Source organism: Anser anser (assembly GCF_964211835.1).
Source record: "Anser anser genome assembly, chromosome: 3".
NCBI lineage: Eukaryota > Metazoa > Chordata > Aves > Anseriformes > Anatidae > Anser > Anser anser.
In genome coordinates this window covers 13,042,874-13,066,908 of record NC_139722.1, presented here as the reverse complement: position 1 = coordinate 13,066,908, position 24,035 = coordinate 13,042,874, and the positions used below count along the sequence as shown (strand labels likewise).

General features: G+C 35.8%; 1 long non-coding RNA gene across 1 annotated transcript; it reads right to left on the bottom strand.

The window, feature by feature from the left end:
- Positions 1–302: 302 nt before the first annotated feature.
- Positions 303–20,575, bottom strand: LOC310898038. The gene is made up of 3 exons (XR_014582907.1): positions 20,465–20,575; positions 10,541–10,606; positions 303–2,056 (listed from the first exon to the last, which is right to left on the bottom strand). It is a non-coding gene; the product is annotated as an uncharacterized lncRNA (long non-coding RNA).
- Positions 20,576–24,035: the final 3,460 nt, after the last annotated feature.

The following is a 24,035-nucleotide window of genomic DNA, read 5'->3' as shown; positions in this document are numbered from 1 at the left end:
CTCCCAGATCTTGTTGCCAGTCTTATGTCTTATTTGACAAATAATTACTTCTTATACAAATAAAGTATCTTATGATAAAGAATGCATGAATAAGGATATTGTGTTGACTGGTTGATAATATTTCCTTTCTGGTGGCTAGTGAGTCCCATACCTTTGGTCAAGAGGATAATGATACTAAAGGTACTAAATTGCATTTTGCTGTTTGTTTTGCACTTTTTACACTGAGTTCATTCATCACCCGGGTAACTAGTATGCTAGCAGAGCCAGAATAGCTACAGAAAGCACATCAGTGAGGAGTTGAGTTTAATGAAGGGCATGGATCACCTCATAATGCCTGTATAAGAATTATTGCACTGGCTTTGTCTCCTGTTTTGCAAAACATGGAATCAGGTGCTTTTTTACACAGTTTATTCATCGAATCTTTAATGTTAAGCACATGCCTTATTGCTTTGTTATATGGAAGTGATTGTGTGCAGCCCAGATCCTCTGCAAAAGCATGTATGCTGTGCAGGTCAAACATTTTTGGACAGTCACAGGCAATCTCTTCACCTCTCGCAAAATGTAGGGCTCAAAGTCCCATGTGTTTTAACCACATTAGCTCAAAGAACTAGCTAAGATTGGCTGAGCATTCAGATCCCATGCAAATACTCCTTTGGAAGTGAAATTTCATAACAAACCAAGTGAAATTCAATGGATATCATCTTTGAAAAGACCATCTATTTGCAAAATCCAGTTTATTAATGTAATATATGTTCACTCAGTTCTTAAATGCTTGAAAAAAATGTTTTAAAACATTTTCTACAGTTTAAATCACATAGCATGTTTCCATTCCCTCCTTTCCTCTTAAAAAAGTGAAAATACATGTGGAGGGAAGAAACTGTAAGCACAAAGGAAAATGCAGTCTCCTATTGGCAACAGTTATCTTGGAGAAAGATTTGTGAATGTGATGGTTTTGTAAGATTTTAACGAAGTCAGAAACTGATAGCACCGGCTAGAGCCAGGCACGATGCAGGCAGGTGCTGAACAAGCTTCCCCAGCTCAGCCTCTGCCAATGCACGTCCCCCCGACCTGCAGCACTGCAGCTGTTCCTCTTCGTGCCAAGTTGTGTGGTGGTGGTTTGGGGATTTGGAAAAACACATTCTCTGCACAAATACATTTCAGGTCTCCAAAGGGCAGTGAATTAACCCACTGTATCACTTCCAGTGTAATGAATTTTTAAATTCCTCTTTCGAAGCACAAAAGCCTCCTTTTTTTTTTTTTTTTCTCCTCCAGGGCACAGCAATGAGTACCCTTTTCATTCTTCCTTTAGCTCACTGCTACATTTTGATCTTTGCAGTTCAGCTGCAATATACTACTTTAAAAGATAAGCATACTTTCCTTATAGATAAAAGAAATAGAAAAATTTCTTTGAACTATATTTATTAAATTAACAAGGTGGGAGAGGAAATATTTTAATAATTCAGGGGCAGATTCTTTACTCTTTGAAGCAGTGATGAGCTCTCTGTGGTGTCAGTGATCTAAGTTTGTGCCAAGAGTGGGGGTGCTGGAAAGAAGTATTTGTTTTATTTGACTGTTAAAAGGGTGCTCATCTCATTACCTGGTTTGATATGAGTTATAATAATGCACATGAGTCCTGAACAACCGTATTTTGAAAGAGATCTCAGGTTTTCAGATCTAGGTTGCAGTTTTTAGTCCTCAATAGCAGCCCTGTAGAAGAGAAGCAAAACTGCTGGCAGTGATCTGAAAGAATCACAGTTGTGAAGTGGTTGATCAACAAAGGAAGCCGTGACAATTTAATGAATTGCCAGAAAGTCATCTCATTTATTTACCATGATTCATATTTATATCCTCTATCTTTTTGAAGGAGAGCGACTTAACTTCCTATCTTTCATACGAGAACTGAAGTGCACTTTCTGAGGGTGTGTGGTAGGTGTCCTGGGCTTAGTTGAGATTCAGTAACCAGTTACACCAAAGGTTCATTGTGCTTCCAGATTTAAACCAATGGATCACTCCATTGATGAAGATGATCTTCAGTTCCAAAAATTTCATTTTCCTGCTATGATAAACAAAAAATGCATTGGTTAGCAATACAGTTTTTGCTTACTGCAGTTTCCCAATTTCAGATTTAAAAATAAAACAATGGATAATAATGAAAATTTGAATGTCAACCTTGTTGCAGTTCACCTTGACCCTTAGATAAAAGTAATCAAAGGGTAGTGGGAAAGGGCTGTTTGTAGGGGCTTTGTTTATTTTCTTAGGATCAGATCAAGTTGGGTCAAAAAAACAAAACAATCTTCTCCCTCAAAAGAAATCCCATTCCCCACAAACAATTTTGTCCTTTCTCTAGGAAATAAGGATTGTTTTTTTTCGTTGACAATTCGTTTCCTCTTTTTTCCCTGTGAATATTCCATTTTTATCATATTGCAAATTTATGTGTCCATTTTATTCCTTTAAAGGAAAATGCTAACATGTTAAGAAACAATAAACTTAATTAGAAAAGAGGAGAGGGAGTGTCAGGATATTTATCTGTTATACAGTGATAATATTTTCCAGCTGTTCTAGTACATAGGTCCCATCACAGGGATTGTGAGAGGGATCTTAGTAATTCTCAAGAGTTTCTGGTTTCGTTAATGTCTTTGCTTTCTGCTTATCGATGGGAATTCTTTTCAGAAGTAGACCTATACTCAGTGGTGTCAGAGTGTTTTTGCTGAAAGTCTGAAAGTGAAACTGAGAAAAGCAACAGACATTTTCTGTATGTAGAAACAAATGGAGAAACATTTAACACGGAAGCTATGTGGCTTTTTGTAAAGAAACACTCTTATATGCTAAAAATATAGAGCACATGGGGCATTTCCCATTGGAAAATGAAAGGGAAGGTGCTGAGTGATACATCAAAGATCTATGAATTAAGGTGGATAACTCTTTAAGAACATGAATGACCTCAGGAGGAATTTTTGGAAGTGAAAGAAGCTAGATGTTTCACCTTCCCAGGGGTGTGTATGAATTTCAGGTTCGAAGTCTGCAGCACAGATGAGGATATTCTGTGTACTGAACACATAATAAGAGGAACATTTTACCCTGAAATGCTTGTGATCTAAGTTGGATGACAATGAATGACAGATGAACCTAGAAGTGGCTTAGTGTATGGTATTCAACACATAAGGATGCCCTCCTGTGCCCACTGGTGACCTGAATTACTGTAGCCAGATTACCTATATGCTGGCTGATAACCATGGAGCAACTGTGCTCCCTGGGATGAATCCCTCCAGCCCAGCACCTTTTCTCTGGTGCTGTTGGCTTGTGGTTTTCTGGGTAGAGAAGCTCAACAGCTGTTGGATTCCTCCTTGTGCAGCTGCTCATATCTGGGTATTTAAGAGTTTGCTATCATGTGACTTCAGAGGGCAGAGAAATCTTTGGAAGTGCCCCAAAGCTGGCATCTCAACCACAGCTGCGAAAAAGCTGGACAAATCTAAGCAGGTAATTAAATATGCAAGAAATTTTCAGAAAGAAAAAAGTCTCTTGTTGTTTTCCTTGTTCTGGGTCTAATTCTGAAAAATGCTGAGTCCCTAGGCATTGGTTCTGAGCACATGTAATTAACTAAATTCAATAGGCTTATTTATAATACCACTGTGCATCTAATGTGAGCACCACCTTAGTTACAGAACCTCCAGCTAATGCTACCTTTAAGAGGTTCTGTATATACAAAATACTAAATATTGTTTCAAATTGTGTTAGCTTATGTTTGCTTACTTAGCTTGCTTGAACAAATAGACAAACAGCATTATTTGCTTTATCCACATGAGGAGAACAACCCTTTCAAGAGGCTTGTGCTGAAATTCCTTTGGCACAACCTAGTATAAGTTCCCTGCATGTCATTTATGTGAACTGTGAGAGACTCAGACCTCTTGGGCCCCTAGAGGGTCTTACCTCTAGTATTTACCAATTTGTCTGTTTTAAAACTAAGGGTAAGTTGTATTCATTAATCTCAACTCTAACTCCTTATTAGTATTTACCCACAAATTCTTCAGCGTAAACTCTGAATTTTCTGAAAGCAATAGCCTTAAAGACATACCCGTGAAGAACAGCATAACAACGTAAGTAGTCACACTCCTGAATTGTGCAAAAGTCAGCTGTGCCTTACATGTTAGTTCAGGAAGGTGTAATGGTGCTTTTATTTTATATTTCATTTATAAGCTGTTCAGAGAAAGGATCTTTTTTTTTTTTTCCACAGTACCTAATATTGAGGTTCTAATATTGTCTATGTCTACCACAAACAACCAAGAAATATTAAAATTAATTTGCTGTATCAGATCACAGTCTCCTTGTTGGATAAAATATCATTGGAAGACAAACTATTCCTAAAGCACTGTCTTACTGCAGCATAGTGGACTGGAGCATTGTCATCAGTATCCCCTATAAAAAGTATTTCCCATAATGGTTCTAATATTTATTTAAATGAAAGATATTTAGAAAATGGTCATCTATTTGTTGTTTCTTCTTTGTTAACTTCAGAAGGAAATAGATATTTTTGCAGGAGGAAGGAGGTTAATTATTTTTTTCTACCTATAAAAGAGAATAAAGATGTATCAAGAACTTGCTGCAGACAGTAATGTTGAGCACTTTAAATACCCCTGCATAAAGTGGTGGAGGAATATTTTTAACTTTCTGAAAAATATTGAATTTCATTGTAATATCTTTTGGAGTGATTAGAATAGCTCTGGTCAACTAGAAAGTAAGTATACTTTTTTAATAGTTGCATTACTCTAATGATTCCATGATTGAAAGGAAGCAAATTTGATAATAGCTTCTCTTTGATGACAGATACGTTTAAAAGATAAAATATATCAGAACCTTTTAGAAAGTCAGAAAACTGCTTAGTCAAATTCAGCAACAATAAATTCCATTAAAGTCTTTTCAAAGATAGTATTAACCAAAACCACAGAACAACTTTCTTTCACTTTAAAACTTGCAAGATGCTTTTAAAATTTTGTTTGACCCTCACTGGGGTAAAAATGGGTTTTACCATTAGCTTCAGTGAAATAAGGAACAGATTAAAATGCTAATCTGTATTACTGAAAGTAAAACGAATGCTTGTAGTCTAAATTATAGAGCAGGGGTGGAGGCAATGTTTGCCTGAGAAATCTGAAAAAAGTTTTAAACTGAGAAAGATTCAGCATTTTTATAGACTAATCTAGATTGCTACCCCAATAAATTTACCATTCAAATTACACCTCTGTGAGGCCATGAAAGGTTATCAATAGTCACACATGGAAGACTTCTGGAAGATAGGTCTTCTGTTAGCACATATCAATTAGAAGAATAGTCATTTTAGAGGCTACTTGGGGTGCTGTCTGGCATAGATCTTCCACAGAGGTCAGTTACAAAAGAAAACTGAAAACACATGGACTTTAATGCCTTTGAGGAAGTCAGTTTGTCCTCTCATTCATTCTCCTGGAAATCAATAATACTGGATGAAATTCATCTAAACTTCAGCAGTCAAAATCTTGGGCAGCCTTTATAAGCTAGTGCTCTAGATTCCTTCTCTTGTCAAACCATGCAGGAAATGAGCTCGTCTACATTAACACCTCTTCCCACTGACTGTAGATTGAATTAGGAAGTCTGACTTAGACTAGAAGAATAACTCTGAAATGGACAAAGAGAGATGAGATGAATCCTTCCCATTTGGATTCTACAAACTGAAAATACTGGAGCAGTATTCATGAGGATATTTAGCTATTTTTCTCCTAATTATATCTACTACTCACTGAAATCAATAGGAAAAAATTTATCAGTTGCAATTAGTGCCCATGCTGGCCCTCGGTTTCTGCATTCACAAACATTTGTCAATAAAAGACATATTTATTAGCAGGAGATTATCACTGTGTTACAACTTCGCTCATGAGGAAGCGCAGCCATTGACTGCATTACCCAGAAGCACTCTTCTTTTCTCAAGATGGCAGTAATTGTTCTTTTAGGCAATGCAGTCAGTTGACTGAAACCATGACATGTGCTTTGTGTACATACACCTCATTAACAAGCTAAGGCCTTACCAATACATAATTTTAAACCCTTCTATATGGAGAATTCAGAACAGAGTATTAATTAAATTAAATTAAATAAAAACAGCTCCCCAGTACATTATGACCTGATTCATTTTGTGTATTATCACTGTAAAACAAACAGTTAATTTAGTGACACTTAACTATAAAACTTAACATGTGAAGCATTAATAGCATATACGTCTCTTCCTGTAAATCTGTACTAATCTTACTGATGGTGAACTGGTGGCTCAGCAGTAAACAAATAAACACCATCCAAGGACAAACTATGTAAACCTATTGACAATCATGTCCTCTCACTTGATGCAGTTGCACATGTTAAGAAAAGGTATTTTAAAATAAGGATGTCATTTATTGTCAAGCTGGTCACTAGTTTTGCAGTTTGTTAAGTGACATAAGGTAGTTTGTACATGATGAGAGAGCAGAAACAATGAGAAGAGGAAAACAGCAGGACAGTTTGTGAGATTAAAGACAATAAAGGCCATTCACAAAGAATCAGCATATCATGAGGAAGAATAAATACAGTGTAATAGTGTCACTTCCAAAGAAATACTTATCCAGTACACAACAAACACACACATCCCTGACAAAATAAAGACAAGTGTACAAAGAAATACAAAATGATGAATTACAACATAAAAATAAACCTTATCTTGTAAGACTTGTAAAATAATTAGCAAATACAATACATAGTCATTAGCAAAGATGAGCACTGTAAAATATCCATGGCTTAGGGTACATAATGTGTACCCTAAGAGGTGTTCCCAGCTGAGAAGCTGGTAAAATATAACTTTCTAACCTGTTCAAGTAAGTTATTGCCTTTGATTATGTATGATTTCTGGTATGTGTTCTGTAAATCAACAGCTAAAATGAACTCTATGTTATACAGTCTCTCTCCTTTAAGAGAGACACTATATTTTGAGTAGACCAAAGCAGGTGCTTTTGCAGGATGGAATATAAGATTCAGAAGCTGAAGGAGCCACTTGCAGTGGACAGCATTGCACTGTAGCATTTGCAATGTCGTGTCTGTCCCCCCCTCCCCCCCCCGAAATTAAAACAAACAAACAAACAACAACAACAACAAAGCCAGCTTTTTTAATCAAGCAAAAGCCCTGTAAGGTGCCAGCGAAAGTAATTTATAGAATGTTACAACTCTACTACCATCTTCACCATGGTTCAATTTACATCTGCAAATGTCCCTGTCTGTTTCACTTTGACAATTAGGTTCATTCTGTGTGTAGTGGTTGCTCAGATGGCTCTACACTGGGAGCAGCACGAGTTTTCACGTTAGGCTAAAGTTGTACAACCCCCAGAGCAAGGACACAATAGTAGCAACATGACTGTGTTGCTTCTGTTTCAGTTTCATCCATACACTGGACATTAAGTCATTGTATGTATAAGTGACTGTTTGAAGCAATATGCCTTAAAATTGTAGATGTGCCCTCAAATTCTTTGCTTTCAAACCTCCCAGGAATGGATTTCACACTGTATTTTATTTTAACCAGAATAATACATTATTTTCAATTGTTCACAGAAGAGAAATCAGGAACAGCAAAGGAGAATTTAAAAGTTTATTCATCAATAAAATCCTCATTAACCAATCTAAGTGGATTATTTATCTATCAAGTATATTTTAAGTAATGCCTATTTGAGGCTAGTACCTAGAGACTCCTCTGACTGTTGTGTTAAAAGGAGTGAGCACTAGCACCAACCAGACATTCTGCCCTCAGAAGTTGCAGTCTTAGACTATATTGTTTTGTCTTTAAATATATATATGTGTGTATATAAATGTATACAGGCTACCTGAATGTGGAGAATAATTTGTGTGTTCTTTCAGAAAGTCATTGATAATAATATATGAATAAGGGTGCATGCTCTATTTTCCTTCAAGCAACACTTCAAGAATTTTTTGCAGATATGTGAGTAAAACCTAATCTAATGGAGACTGATGTGTTCTGAAACATACAGGGGACCATAGGCAAAAATAATTTAATTACCATTGGATATTGTTCATGGGTAAAGAAAGCGTAGGGCTTCGGTTACTATCTGTAATTAAAAGTCTCATGCAAATCCATTTCATAGCTGGGAAAGAATATGCCTCAAAGGTGGAAAATAGAGCATATTAGACTTTCAAACACAGCTAAGATTACAATAACAGTGGAAATTTAGGGCTATGCATGTCTAAGTAAGGACTGTGCTTCTCTTCGTCTATGATGGACAAATGAATGACCCTAGAGCAGTGGAATTTAAGATATACACCTTTATCTTCAGGGTTTCAACTGGTTATCTTAGGCAGCTCACTGCTTGGTTCCTGGTAAACCCCAGCCTGAGATGCCACAGTCTCCTTATGAGATCTTTAAGGCTCCCCCACAGCCATGCTTAATTCTGGACTGTGGATTTCATAACTTGTGATGGGCATTCACTTATTGCCCTCTATGGGACTGGAGCCGGGATGTTCACTCAGATTTTGGACCATGGGATGACATTGTCCTTCCTGAGGAACTCAGATGATAAACTTTCTGATTGCTAGGGTTATCAGCTTGGTGCCTTTACATAAATAAAGTTTTCCAAAGTCAAAAAATGACAATGAAAAAGGAAACTTTTTCTGTCCATTAAAAATATAATGAAACACATAGCATTGCACAGATGCTGGGAAGTCAGAAATCTCATTAGAAAGCTCTGTTCTGTGTCAGACAAGGAGAAAAGAATGACAGAAAAATCCAGTGAACCCTGATTTCAGAGAGAACAACCTTTTATTTTCCCCTTAATGATTTAAAATCCTTTGGGGAAAGAACTGTGAGGGTGGAGGAGGAGCAAAGGAGAGGTCAACACCTTTTTGTGATAAGATAACATTTGCGGGGGGGGGGGGGGGGGGGAGGGGGGGGGCGTGCTGGTAGGGGACAAGAAGAGAAGAAAAAAAGACAGTAAACATGATATTTAACTTAAAAGGGAAAGCACAATTGCAGTTTATTAAACTACTTTATTAAATAAAACAGCAGCAAAGCAGTTTTAAAAAGCCTATTGCATATTCCTTTGGGCATGTTCAAGATATGGTTAAATTGATACTTGCAGTGGTTCTGATCTAAAGTAATAAAATTAAAGGAAATGCTCCCATTAACTTTAACAAGCTTTGGATCAACCCCCTGATGAATTGTGCTGCTCACTGGCTTATAGCTGAGCTACACTAGCTGTCAAACAACCAAAAAGTCTCTCCCCTGGGTATCTTGGCATATAACCCTTAGGTATGCTTACAAAACGACATGGGGAATGACACACAAAGAAAGGAAAATGGGCATTTCTGATGCCAGACACCATCCGTCTTCAATTAAGTTAGCTTCCGAAATGTTTCAAGTATCCAGGCTCTTTTTGAAAGCCCAATTGACCCAGAAGTCTCTAACAAAGCAATCCTTAAAACCAGCCACATAGTTAGTTTGTTTGCTTGATGGGGGGTTCTTAATGCCATAAACCCCAGTGCAGAAGTTAATAATTTCATACATTATCACTTTGAATATGCAATAGAAAACTCGAGGCAGCTGTTTGAACTTCCCTTTAAAAGAGGACAGATTGCCTTTATTGTGTGCACTACTTCATGGGTTGTTTGAGGCCAGGGCAATTATGGGATGAATGACTTCCCTTTAGCTGTTGATGTGTAGGCTTCTTGTTGTGTGCATATTGTTAGGGGCTTTTTTTTTTTTTTTTAATGAAACATGGGGCCATGTGATAAAGCAACAACAGAGATGACAGGTAATGATCAAAAAAGGAAACAGTCACTGCTGACTTGGATTTTTATTGTCTTGTAAATGAAAGAATTAGAATAAGTTACATTTCTATGGATGTCATTCTTACTGGTTTACCACTCCAAGTGTGGGTGTGATTTTGTGCTGTAAACAACACAGGTAAGAAGTAAGCAAACTTTTCAAATTAAGCTCTGTTTTTCCTCTTGGAATGTAGTGGTCTTTGCCACAGGAGAAATTCTTAGCTAATTTAAAGGTTTTTAATTTTTATTCACTTGTGCCACAAATGGTCTCACAAACTGACTTCTTGTAAGTGGACTTTGCCATTATTTATGAACAAGGTAGTTCATGAAGACACTTCTATTTCCTCCTAAATAACTTATTTTTTCACTTTTATTGGAAGTAGGGTAACCTTCTAATTGGAAGATTATTCTGAAAGTCGAATTATATACATAGGAATAAAAGAATTTCTGTAGGGTCCAACTGGCTACATTGGAAGGACTCTTCGACAAACTGCTTATTATAAGGTTACTATTTTCTGAAGAAACAGAAGTCAGAGGACCAAACCTATAATGAAGCCAACTGACAATTCTTTAAGGTACAATAAGAAGAAAAATATATTTTTTTCTAGGAAACTCATAGAAGTGGTTATATGATGTAAAATGCATATATACCTAATAATATTTGAGACACACTTGGATACCTGAGATGTTTGAGCTTTACTACCACATATGACATGATACTTACTGGACAACTTCACTTTCCTGGAGTAACTGCTGCAGGTGAGGCTGGATACCTCAATGGCACTAGTACCTATGGAATCATAGAACAGAATCATAGAATATCCTGAGTTGGAAGGAACCCACAAGGATCATGGAGTCCAACACTTGGATCCAAACAGGACCACAAAAAAACAAAACAAAACAAAACAAAAAAAAAACCCCACAGACCATGTATCTGAGAGAATTGTCCAAATGCCTCTTGAACTCCGTCAGTCTTGGTGCCATGACCACTGCCCTGAGGAGCCTAACCTAGTACCTGACCACTGTCTTGGTGAAGAACCTTTTCCTAACACCCAGCCTGAACCTCCCCTGTCCCAGCCCCATGCCATTGCCTCAGGTCCTGTCGCTGTCCCCAGGGAGCAGAGCTCAGTGCCTGCCCCTCCACTTCCCTCGTGAGGAAGCTGCAGGCCGCCATGAGGCCTCCCCTCACTCTCCTCTTCTCTGGGCTGAACAAACCGAGTGACTTCAGCCGCTCCTCATACGTAAGGAAGTTACCTGAATTTTGTGGTCAGTTAAATTACCCAGGAGGAAAGACAGACTGTCTACTTTATCACTTCCTGCTCCAGACAGGATGAGTACATAATGTAGGTATCTGTTCCAGTGCCCAACCACCCTCTTGGTGAAGAACCTGTTCCTAATATCCAATCTGAAATTCCACTGATGTGGCTTCATGCCATCCCTTGGGTCCTATCACTGGCCACCAAAAAGAAGAAATCAGCACTTCACCCTGCTTCCCCTTGTGAGGAAGCTGTAGACTGTTTGAAACTATTGAATTTAGGCCTCTATTTATTACATTCCTATGGTTAATGCAGCAGATTTTCTGACACTGCACATTCGTTAGAAACATCTGTACTGATTTAAAACTTCTCAGAATAATCTGACAAAATTATTAGGTCAAGCCTTAATTTGCCACAAGTGTGTCCAAAAGCAATATTAGTATAAAGGTACATATATGTTTTCAGTTCCTTGGCAAATACATAGAAAATGCAAAGTAAAATAGGGGGGAATTATCAGAAATACTTTTCAGACTATTTTGAGAAAAAGATGAACAGAAATGTTTGAGACCATGTAACATACCTTCTGCTCTATTTTGTAAGTTTTCTTGAACTTTTAAATACAATCAAAATAAATTACATTAGTAACGTCAAACAACAAAGGAAAGTATTGCATTCTGAACATACCGAGAAAGAACACTTAGATCTATACACATGCATGTTTTTTCCTATATCATTTAGTGTTGATTGAACATATTTGCTGAGATTGACAAGATTTCATGAAAGGTTTTGTTTCATTGCCTGCATTTTCTGTTAAGATAGTTTGGTTAAAGCTGTTACACTTTTGATCTTTATTACTGATACTTCCTAGATAACCATGAAATTTAACCTCTTAAATTTGATTTTATTTAATGCATTCTGTCTGTCTTTGCCTACTGCATAGAGTATAAAATATGTAATCAATGCTATCTTGAGTTAATATTCCAAGAAAATATTTTATTTTCCAGTGATGAATGAAAATGACTTATTATCTTGTTAGCATGACAACATATATATATGCTGAATTATATTATTATTTTTTTCCTTTAATTCAAAGATAGTAATTCAAAGATGTTCATTAAAAACTGTAAAAAAATCTTGGAAAGAGCTTAAAAAGTCTTTTGAGGTTCATTTGCATAATTCCTTTTTTAGAACTTTAATTAACAAGGATCTGTAAGTGTTCTTCCCACTTGTGTTGCAATTTCCCATGCAAATGCAAATTAGGAAATACTATATTTACTGCACCAGAAGGACGGTATATGCTAATAGCACTTAAAAACAATTGTCATATTGTGAAATTAAATCTTCTGGACATTTCTGTTAATACATTTAGGGCTACATTTCCAGGGCTAAAATATGTTTTGCCTGTTTGAAAAAAACTCACAGTGATGAGTATAAAATTAACTTTGCCAAAATCAGAAGGAAATTTTTCTTAGCCCCTTAGGAGGGGCTAAGGTTTCACACTTGGACACCTGCAAACACAGAAGTAGTGGTGGTTCCTCAGGTGAATATACCAGAGTGGAACAATGATCTTGGATACTGGTGCAGAAAATAACCCAGTTCTCCTGGCAATATCTTCAAGTAAACATATGAAAATTATATTTTGTCCCCTCTTTATGGCATATGCAGAAAAGAGACTGATATAAGAACTGTTAGGGAGTTCTGCTCCCTCACTTCTTTTTCCTCCCAAGTGGACTTGCAGGCTTGAACTTTGAGCCGTTGTGAATTGATGTAACACCATTGAAAAGAAACCTGCTGTTCTTAATGCAATGAGTGAATGAAACCTAAAAAGCTGGATTAGATAATTTCAAAATTCCTTTTTTTTGCTTGTTATTTTTGTAGCTGTTTACCTATACTTAACTCAATTGTCTGGAATTCATCACTCCTTGTGAAACATTCTACATTTCTTTGATCTTTATGCTTTCACTTTGAATTTCTTCTCTGTGTATTTTTTTTTCCTCCCACTCTTTCTCTGATTTTGCCATAAAGGTATTCTTTACTGTCATAAAATATCTTACATACGTGGGTGGCTTTTTAAAGAAGTGGCATCTATAGGAAACGTCTTACATATAAGTGTAGGGTTGTGGGAGTTACTTTATCTGTTGAGCTACAGGATAAGAGGGATATAGTTGTTTAATTTATACTGAAATGTTTTGCAGTAATTTTTACTTGAAAATCTTGAAATAGGAAAAAGAAGAAGCAGGTCAAAAGAATAGTTTTACTCCATCTTTTGCATGGAAGTTGGATATTTGTTATTCTAGTCTCAGTCCTTAAGAAGTGGCCGAAACTGTCCCTTATAGTTTTAACTTTAATTAAAATTAAATCTTTAGTACTCTCTATAACAAAGGCAAAGATTCTTGCAAATTCCAGATACATATTTTTAAACTTACTGATTTTAATTTATGCCATCTTTTTCCTTTAACTGTCTGCTACTTTTCTGTGCCTGTGCTTAATATCATCTTTATCTACCATAAAGCAACATTTTGTTTTCTCTCACTTTAATCTTGGATATCTAAAACAAACAAACAAACAAATTAAACTTGTACCATGAGCACAGTGCCATAGATTTGAAGTTTTTTTTTTTTTTCCTTGAATATAACAATTACACCAAAAAATAATATATGTTGAATAATGGCAATTTTTATAAACTTGTCTTCATTTATTCACCAAACCAACTTTATTCGGTATATTCATTATTTGATATTTGACATACTCTGGGGTGTGTTCATAGGAATCTTGTTTAAAAAAGAATGTTGAGACTGAAAAAGGAGTAAAGCCACTAGAGCTGTCCTTATAACATAATCTATGTGGAACCATCCCATAAGTTTTCTTCACAAGATCCTCATGATGATATAAATAGGAGTTTAAGTAGAGTTATATGGCAAACTTCTACCTTTCTTAACAAATCATCCTTTTTACTGAAAATGCACAAACTTTCATTAAAAGTCTCTTCTATAAGCTACAAAGTTATGCTAAGTAATACCAATTTAAATACTCTGAAATGGATGAAACAAGCATTTGCATGTAGCTAAATCAGAACGTTGTTATTCTGATTAGTTTTAACCTAAAATGCAATATGAAACAGACACATTTTTAGTGGAGATAACATTGACAGCTATTAAGAACAAAGAGTTTGATTTACCCGCGGTTTGAAGGAATATGAAAAGGTCAAGATTAAATTCCCCCAAAGATCAGCATAATGATACACAGCACACTACAACACTTAGCTTCTTTGTGATGAACTACAAAAATACAGTAAAATGGGAACTTTTATACTGCACAATATTTAATTCATGGAATACTCAAATAAATATGCATATGGAAGCCTCTTTCTATGCTAGATGTCATAAATACACTTCAGCTACATTCAGTGTTCCTTGTCAATACACATAACTTTATGTTTTAGTTAACAAGAACAGCAAAGGTTTTGGATGAAATAGTGTTAAATGAAATTTAATTATGGTAATTAAAAAAAAAGTGACAACTAAGTTACACTAATTCCTTCGTGCAGTTGTGGAAATCTGTTTCTACTAATATGAAGATGTGACGCACTTAATATGATCCCTTTCCCTCATGACATCCATATCCTAGAAACAAAGAATGGTTTAGGTTGGAAGGGACCCTAAAAATCAGCTAAATCCAACCCCCCTACCATTGGCAGGGACACCTCCCACTAGACCAGGTTGCTCAAAACCCCATCATTCTCAAACATTCGTAAACCATCCCTTCTTCATTAAACCAGAGGTCCTAATAAGTAACCTAATAACTAAATTTTGGTCTGAGCAACCTTGTTGTTGACTGTGCTTTGAGCAGGAAGTTGGACTAATGACTTCCTGATGTCCTTTCCAGCCTAAGTTATCTTATACCTTATGAAGTGGATGTGTTTCTATGAAGATATTTAAAACTGCACAAAGAAGACAAAACAACCAACTATGAATTGTAAATAAGGGTAATAAATAAACAATGATCAACATTCAGTTACTTAAGTTTAAAATTGATGTTGCTCTTGAAAAACCTAATCAGACATTTTCTGAAATGGACCAAGTATTTTACGGAAGTTCCATGCATGAAACTTATAGCAGTTTCTATACAATGAAAAATGAAACTGTATAGCTGATTTGGAAGTATAACTGGAGCACAGAAATACCATAAAGTTAAGTGCTAAATGGCCTATCAGTGTTACAAAACAATTTTTCATATCAGAAAGGCAATCTTGTTTTTTCAGCTCCCACCACTTCAATGATAAAAAACTAACAAATAAATAAGAAAACAAACAAGCAAAAATCAATTTCAATCTAAGAATTACCATAAGATTGTGTTGATATTAATAACAATAAAAATGATGATAAAATTCATCTCTCCTTAAGTGTCATCAATAATGACACCGATACTTTGGGAAAAAAAGAATTGTTTGTTTAATTGAAAATATTAATTTGCAGAAATGTACCCAAACTAAGGCACTGGAAAGACAGGTCCAGCCTAACTGTATGGGAGATGTAGTAAATGGTGGAACAGTATTGATAACTACAGTCTCAAACCATCAGTCATCAGTCTGGAATCAACCTCTTCCATTTCTTACATATTTAACACTTAGCATCTATGCTACTATAATAATTGTATGAATTATGTGATTCTGTGAATTCCTTTTTTAAAAAAATAAAATAATAATATTGAGTCATAAGTTCATAAATGGTGAAATGAGAAAGGGTCACCAAGTGTTTTCTTCCTATCAGTATTTTGGCAATTTCTGTATGAAGGTGACAACTCTTGGTTGAAGGTGATCCTCCAGAAAATTAAATCTTTCTGTTATTCTGAATGTATTTATTTATTTGACCTCCAGTAGCAATTTGCATTGCTAGACTTTTTTTTTTTTTTTTTAATAAAATGAACAAAATAGGCAGCTTCAAGTTGTAGTTCATCACCTGAAATAGATGGCTAAACTAGGTTAGGTCATCTTATTATATTTTTTAAATGGACTTGGTGCCTTGCACAGGTACAGATATCCACCCTGTAGACATTTAATAAACCGAAAGCTTCCCTTGGTAGGTTGTTCAGTGGTTTCCTCTGGTTGTTTAAAATGTATAGCATTTTTTTTCCTTCTAGCTTTAATGTTCCCTTAGCAGCTTACTGAAGGTATTACACTAACAGAGTAACTCATAGTTAGTCAACATGCCCTTGGGAAATAAGCCTCTTTCCTTCCAACATTTACTGTTTGTGGATTTTAGCAGAAGGAATTTACTGTTTTACCTACCTGATAAGAAGTTATAGAAAGGTCATGCCCCATCTATATTTTATAACAACCTGCTGGTTACAACATATTCCCAGAAAATAGGACTCTTAGTATCTTAGTTTTCTTCATTTTCAGGAGTTTTAAACTCATATTTCAGGAGTGTTTCTTTACCAGTATGCTTTTCAAGTATTCTGAACAACAAGGACACATTAGCACTAAGGATTCCGGCTTAGCATTTAGAGTTCTCTCTTGAGAGGTGAGTTTTAATCTTTCCAACACAAAAACAAAAAACCTCCAAAAAACATGTTTCCCTACCCTATGCAAGAACTCTACGTACTATGCTATTAAAAAGCCGCAATGTTTTAAAAAGATATCATAAAAAGATAACTACTATTTTCTATAAGTGAGCCATTCCATGAACAGACAGATACATAAATGTAAGACTTTTTGAAGAATATAACCAACAGGCAGTGCTGGCCAACATCCACAGGAGAAAGCAGGAAGAAGTAGATGACGTGCAGTCAAATAAAGATAAAAACAATGAACATGCTGGTTAAGAGTTTTGAAAGAGGTAATCTGGCATGCTGAAAAACAGGATGTGAAAGACAAGGGGATTTGAAATGTGCCTAGTCCTAATTTGGAAGCAGTAGAATAATTCTCACTCAATACCAGTGTTGCAATATGGGCATGTAGCAATGCTGGCAATTGATAGAGATAATAAATAAATAAATAATAAAATCTGGTCCTAAACATGCTTCTTCAAGACACTGTTCTCCCATGCTCAGAAGAAACGCTAGAGTACACTTTAACATCGATCTATCTGTGTCTAGCCATTCATTCAGTATATGTCTTGCAACAAAGCTACATGTAATGCAAATGATGAAAGAGGGGATGAAAGACTTTATTCAGTCAAGAATCTTCATAACATCAATGACATCTCTCTTTCCTTCTCTGGAATATTATATATAAAATGGCATCATGCAATGACTGTGAGTTACAGCACAAACTAGCCAGATGTGTAAAGTTCAGAACATCCAGCTCACTGAGCAATTGGTTTCATATTGGCTTGTAGATGACATAACCAGGATGGTCAGGGTGAATACTATATAACAGCAACGTCCCTGTGACCTGATTATACTGATTATAACTTTATTACAAATATACTCTTTTCCTAATGAACAGTTAATGGGTACATTGGATTCCAGAACACTTCTGCTGTCACAGATAGTTTTAAATGTTCACTTAGAAACTAACATAAGGTTTAAGAGAAAAAAAATGCCATTTTCATTTTCTCCATTTTCTAAATTGAAAGACTATATTAAAACATCTCCTTTGATGGCTTTTTTTTTTTTTTTCATCTATTGTCCTATGCCTTTATAATGTAAATTATTCATTTGATGAATACATATTCCGGAGGAGCTCAGCAATATTAGTGGAGTGATTCTCTTATGACCATGAACAGACTGAAAATGAAACCTCCCAAAGGCCTTGGTTCTGATATCTGTGGTCCCTTTGTAATACCAGATACCATTATAAATTTCTCAGTAATCTTGCAGTGAGTTTTTGTTTTGAACAAATCAAGTCTCCTTTGAGTAAAGTTTATGACTCTATGATGATTAATAATCTATGATCTCTTAAGGACATTAAATTGAAAAACATTATTTCCCATTAGTAAGCTTTTACAACTCATCCTTTACCTAATTTATTCCTATAGAGAATTTCTTTTAGCTGACAGAGTGTGCAGCCTCTGCAGCTAATGACAAGGGACCTCCTTCATAATCTGGCAGGCCCCGGTACTGCACTGTTGAGCACCGTGAGGGGTGAAATACCAGATTGAGGGATATGAGTAAGATATGCTTAGCTGTCTTTTTAACTTCAGGGTTTGAGACAAACGGTTTGATGCAACAACACCCATTTAAACAACATCACAAAGTGTCACATTTTGGAATGATCTGCAGGTAAACAGAGCTCCTGTAGACCTTCTCTTTGCCCCATGGGCAGCTAGACATGAACCTCTGGTGTTGCTCAGTAAAGCATGAGTAGATTGTGATTAACATCTTCAAATATTTGATCCAAATTGATCTCAGGTGTCAACAAAATTAGAGTTACATGATGAATTATTTTGTTCCCTGGTGGGCTTCCACCATTTTTTGTTAGGTGAATGACCCCCACAGTATGGTCCTAAATAAACCAGGAGGTGTGGAAAAATATGGTTCTGAATAAAATTGCCTCTATGGTAGCCTATATTTCTTGCAATTCTCCATAGGCTACAGTTTGAGATTCTGTGTCAAATGTAGAATTAATTTCCTCTTGGGTAATTTTTATACAAGCCTGTAACATAATAAAAAACTTCCAGGAACTGACAGAGCTACCTGTTCTCATTCAGGTTAGGTCAACATTATTGAAAGGCTATGCCCTGGAAGTAGTGTAATTTAATGTCTGCTGATCTGCTCTTTGATTTTAACAGCACCCATAACTTGACATGAATTTGTAATATGATCATAAATTATAAATTTACAGTAAAGTTATCCAGCAATTCTATCATGAAAATGATTTTAAATTAACCATCAACATTCAGAGAAAGGAATTGCATTTGTAGATTGCCTTGTGAAATGATTTACTGATTTAAGCCATTTAAACCATGAGCTCCCAAGTCTCTGCAGAACCTTTCTTTTTGTTTAAGGAAACTATATTGGGGGATGGAGGCTTGGATTCTCTGAGTCAGATCAATGAAGTTCCCATGATTTTCATGCCTCTAGATACACCAGCATATAGAAAGGTAAATATATCAATATGATATTGTACTACATAAACTAGACACAGTCTGAGTTTTAGATATCGGCAGTCTCTAGGTACCTACCACTCTATTTCTGTCTAAAATAACTTTTGAGCAGTTTTGTACCTTTTTTGAACTTCACACTTGTAAGAATCACAGCTAAATTAATCCTTTATCTGTCTCAGAGGTTAGTTATTCCTCTATCCAGTCCTGCTATAGTGAGCACCCTGAGGGTGCTTACAATCTTGAGGATGCTTAGGATTCTGATATTGCTCTGAGAGTGTATTGGCTGCACAAAACAGGAGAGGCTCTACCTTTATTCAGTACTTGAAGGTCAGGGCATAGACACTGGATGTAAGAGTACTGTGTTCAGTTCCTTTCTCCATACAAATTAGGTGAGCTTTTTCCTCACTGCCTCTTAAAAGGAGGCTGTCACCTTCAGGCTTCAGGATACTTAGTGGAGTGAAGTTGGACATATTTTGGAAATGCAGTGGGGCATCACAACAGCACTAGCTCATTATTACTGCCACACTTTACTATAGGGCTTCCCCATTTGCACGACACTTCACTATTAGAGCTTGGGTACATTAGACATGAGGCATAGTATATGTTTTTCAGGAGAGATATGGACAAACTGAAGAGTCCAGAGGAGAGCAGTGAAGTTGGCAAAAATGTCAACTATGATAAAAATCTGAAAAGCATGAAATTATTTAGTCAAAATAAATGAAGACTAAAGAGCTAGCATGCATTAAATGTTGCCAATAGCAGAAAGTGTGCATATTGTTCACTAAATCTATTGTAGGTCATAAATAGGATAAAAAGACAGAAAGGAAGATTTAGCTTTGGAAGATTTTTTCTTTAAGTGAAGATTTTTGAGCACTGAAACAGAATGTGTTAGAAGCTGTGGTAACTTAAAAAATGATTAGATAAATATCTGGTGGGAATAATCTTAGCTGTTCCTACATTCATACAGTAGGTTTACCATGCTATGAATATTATATGATCTATGAATGACCCTTCAGACACAACTGTCTGCAGTCTGTGAAATCCTTAGACTTGGAGATGGACTTGGAGTTAGTCTGAATTTAGGCTGTGATGTGATTCAGAAATCCCCTTTTCAGATCTGTTCTCTGACTTCCCGTTTGTAACCTGATGGAGGAAGGAAGAATATGCTAAAGATTATGCAGAATACAAATGCTAGGTGTCTGGTTCATTGGGTTTGGGATCTCTCAGCATAAGACCAAGATGGCTCATGTCAATCACAACCTCCTAATACACCCCTGCAAAGCACGCAAATACTATAAGGCTATTAACATCCTAAATAAGTACTTAAAACAAATGCATTGGTACCTCAAACATTGATGAAATTGTTCTGGTGAACCCCATAAGGAATATCTGTATCGCCTCTCTTTCCTAGGTAGTGAACTAAGCACAAAGATGAAATGACTTGTTCAGAGTCACACAGGAAGTGTGTGGCCTGGTGTGGGAGCTGAATATAGCTATGAAGCCACAAGCCTTTCACTTCCTCTCTAAATAATTTCTAACCATCAGTATAAAACAACAATGGTTGTTCCTAGTGGAGAGAGGTGTTTTGTTAGTGAAATATTCTCGTGATGCACAAAGTAGCAGGACTGTCTCAACTGCGGCATTTGGAAAGGAATATTTCTTCTTAGGAATAGAGACCTAGATTTACAGGTATTGATTAAAAAGTATTCTCAACACAGAGTGGAAATCAAGCCTGCCGCCAAGAAGCCCACAATAAAGTGCATGCTTAATTGAGTGTAATAAGATGAACTCTGAATTATAATTGCAGGTGGAATTCAGAGGTTGGGAGGTGAAATAAACAATTTAGGATTATTGGAACAACCTGTCTCTAGTGAAGACTGGCATGTTTATATGCAGAGTATGCCACCCAATGATTTTAGTAAGCAGCAAACAACTGCCACCATAATTTATATTCATTTGAGGCCCTTCTCTGGAAAAGAGATCACTCATAATTCAAAGAGGAAATAGTGAGCATTTGCAGGGCAAGAGGAAAAACCATATCCACATGCCTGTACATCTAATGAACAGAAAACATTTACCAAAATACAGTACAAATTACTTTCTTGTCCATAGTTAATACTTTCCACAGATTCAGAACAATCTCAGGCAAGTTTGTTCTAGAATAAATGAACTCTAGAATAAAAGAATGCGTTATAGCACAATGTTAACAGGATAGAGACATGATTTTGTACTCAACCAGAATGCAAGATGGAGGTCATCTGAATTTAGTTCACTCGTACTGTGTGTATGGTGAAGATAAAAAGATGCAAAACATTTTCTTACTTAAGCAAGTGGTGAATGTAACACAGAAGCATGGCTTGTTAGTTCCATAGATTAAATAAAAACCTTCTGAAACATTGCCTACCAAATAAATCACAATAACTCACTGTAATTACTGTTTCACACACACATATAACTATTTGTATATTATATATAGTATAAATGTTTTTATGAATGTTTCTAGATTATTTTGACTTTTATATGGGAAAAATAATAATAATTAATAATTAAAATGCTGTTATACATTATTTAACCAACACAAATACACAAATACAATGACAGACTTCTATTATCTTAGAAATAAGGAGAAGAAAATGTAAAATGAGCATTACTGCAGAAGAAAAAAAAAAGAGACTGAAAAAAACCCAACATTCTCATTTTAAATATCCACTTCAAAGAAACAGCAACTAACACCCACAAAATTTGAAGGGCTGGGTTACAGAAAGCATAATGGGAAATGTTCTTATGAAAGGATACACGTTTTTGTGAAAGTCAGAATGGCCTAAATTGTCAGTGGAAGACACTAACAAAATTGTCCTGTATGGTTCATTTGTCTCATGAAATTTTTAGAAAAGATAACGTTCAAAATTACTGATCAAATAAGCTTCATAGATTTGAAAAGAATATGTTTATGTCATACTCTACAAAAATACTTCTTTGCATACAATCTGTTTACATCCTTTCTAATTATGGAAATTAGTCCAGTCCTCTTCAAATGAAATAATTTTGTACAATCTTATCTGCTTTCCCTAATACCTACCAAACATTTTATAGGCTTTTCAAGATATAAGATTGAAATATGCTTCATTGTGTTAACCACGGTGTTGACCATTGTGTTGTGTTCACTGTGTTGACCATTTCAGCCATCATGAAAAGGTAAGGCATACAGAAAAGATTAAGATGGGTAGTAAAAATGAAAATACACTGTAGATAGCAAAGAGTTAGTTATTCAAGGTAAAGTTTGTGTCATAACAGATGTAGGATTCTTACTCTGATACAAAATGTTACCTATTAGTTCAATATTTTGAATATTTTTTAGGGGTCCACCATTATTTATGTATGGCTGTTCATATGTAATCAATTCAAGAGTCTCCTCCAGAGATTCAGCTGTTAAGACAAATCAGTTGTTGGAAGAAGATCTAAAACACATACAAATTCTTTAGTAGTTGAAAATATAGCAGCACCATTTAATGGTTATTTGCCAAAGAAGACTTACATAACGCTTCAATGTTAAATCTTCAAAGAACAGCACATACATGTACTAACTAGTCCATGTACTTCTGCTTTTCTGTACAATAGATAGATATATTTACATCACCTGCACACTGGATATTTTTCATTCCCTGGCACAGTGTTTTGGACCAGTAGTTAGGTCATGACAAAGTAAAGAGAAAAGTAGCAAACATAAAACAAAAAAGGTTCTAAAATAACTTGATTTGGGAATTGGATCAATTCCTAGGTATTGTGTGTGTGAGTTTAGGATCTGAATCAAAATCCCATGGACCTGCAGTTTTGGTGGAGTTTAAGCTTTTTAAGATCAGACTTAGTTCCGTTTTTCCTCAGGAAGTAAATCTAACGGATTAAGGATGCATACCAAAACTGCCATATTGGGACAGTACTAACTACTGTCTTACTACCAGTTTAATATAAAGCCAGGCCAGAGAAATGTAGCTGCAGAATTCTGAAAGATGACACAAGAATTCAGACCAAAGGAAGACAGAAGCTATCATATTTTAGAGAGCTGTCTGTAAAATAAGAAAAATGCTTCTGAAAAATGTCTGGTACTTATTTTTATTGCAGTACAGAAAACAGGAATAGGTTATCCAAGAGAGTTCAACAACTAAGTAACTTGCCTTAGGGTAGGAGAAGGTGGAGACATAGTTCTACCTTCTGTACAAGCTATCTGCAAAAAACTCTTGAAACCTCTACATTCTAGATTAATTGGTCTGACCACCAAATTGCAGCATCAGGGCACTGTAATGAAAAGTTGTCACTTCTGTAGGCAACACACTCTCTTTAAACAAGCTAACTTGAATATCAGTAGTTGTGTCACCTCAGGGCAATAAGCTCAGGATCTGGGGTAAATGGATGTCATTTTTATACTGCTGTAATTATGGACTAGCTGCCCCCTTTGTCAATGGACATGCCTCAACATCTGCTTTGCACCAGAATTTCTCCCAAGGCCAGAGGAAGATTTTCCTGTGAAATATTCATTATAATTAACATTTTTTCCATATGCTTGTGAACACCGCAAGCATATAGACTTCTATCTACACGATCACTTTGTAGCCTTCAAGGTCAGACAGTGCTTCAGTTTCCATTGAATTATTGTAGATGTGGAGGGAATTAATATCTTTGAAACGGATATTTTATAAAAGCACGTTTCATATAAATGTCATAAATAGGTAAACATAATGAATAACAGATGTTTGTCTAAGCCATTTTTCAAAACTTCTTGCAGAATCATCTTCTGCAAAGGTTTTCTAAGAACAGGTTAGACAGATGTGCTAATGATGGACCAGATATTGAACCCTGCTGTAATTCAGAATGTTGGGCTAGCACTAGAAAATTTCAGCTCTTTTTGATTTGTGGGTTA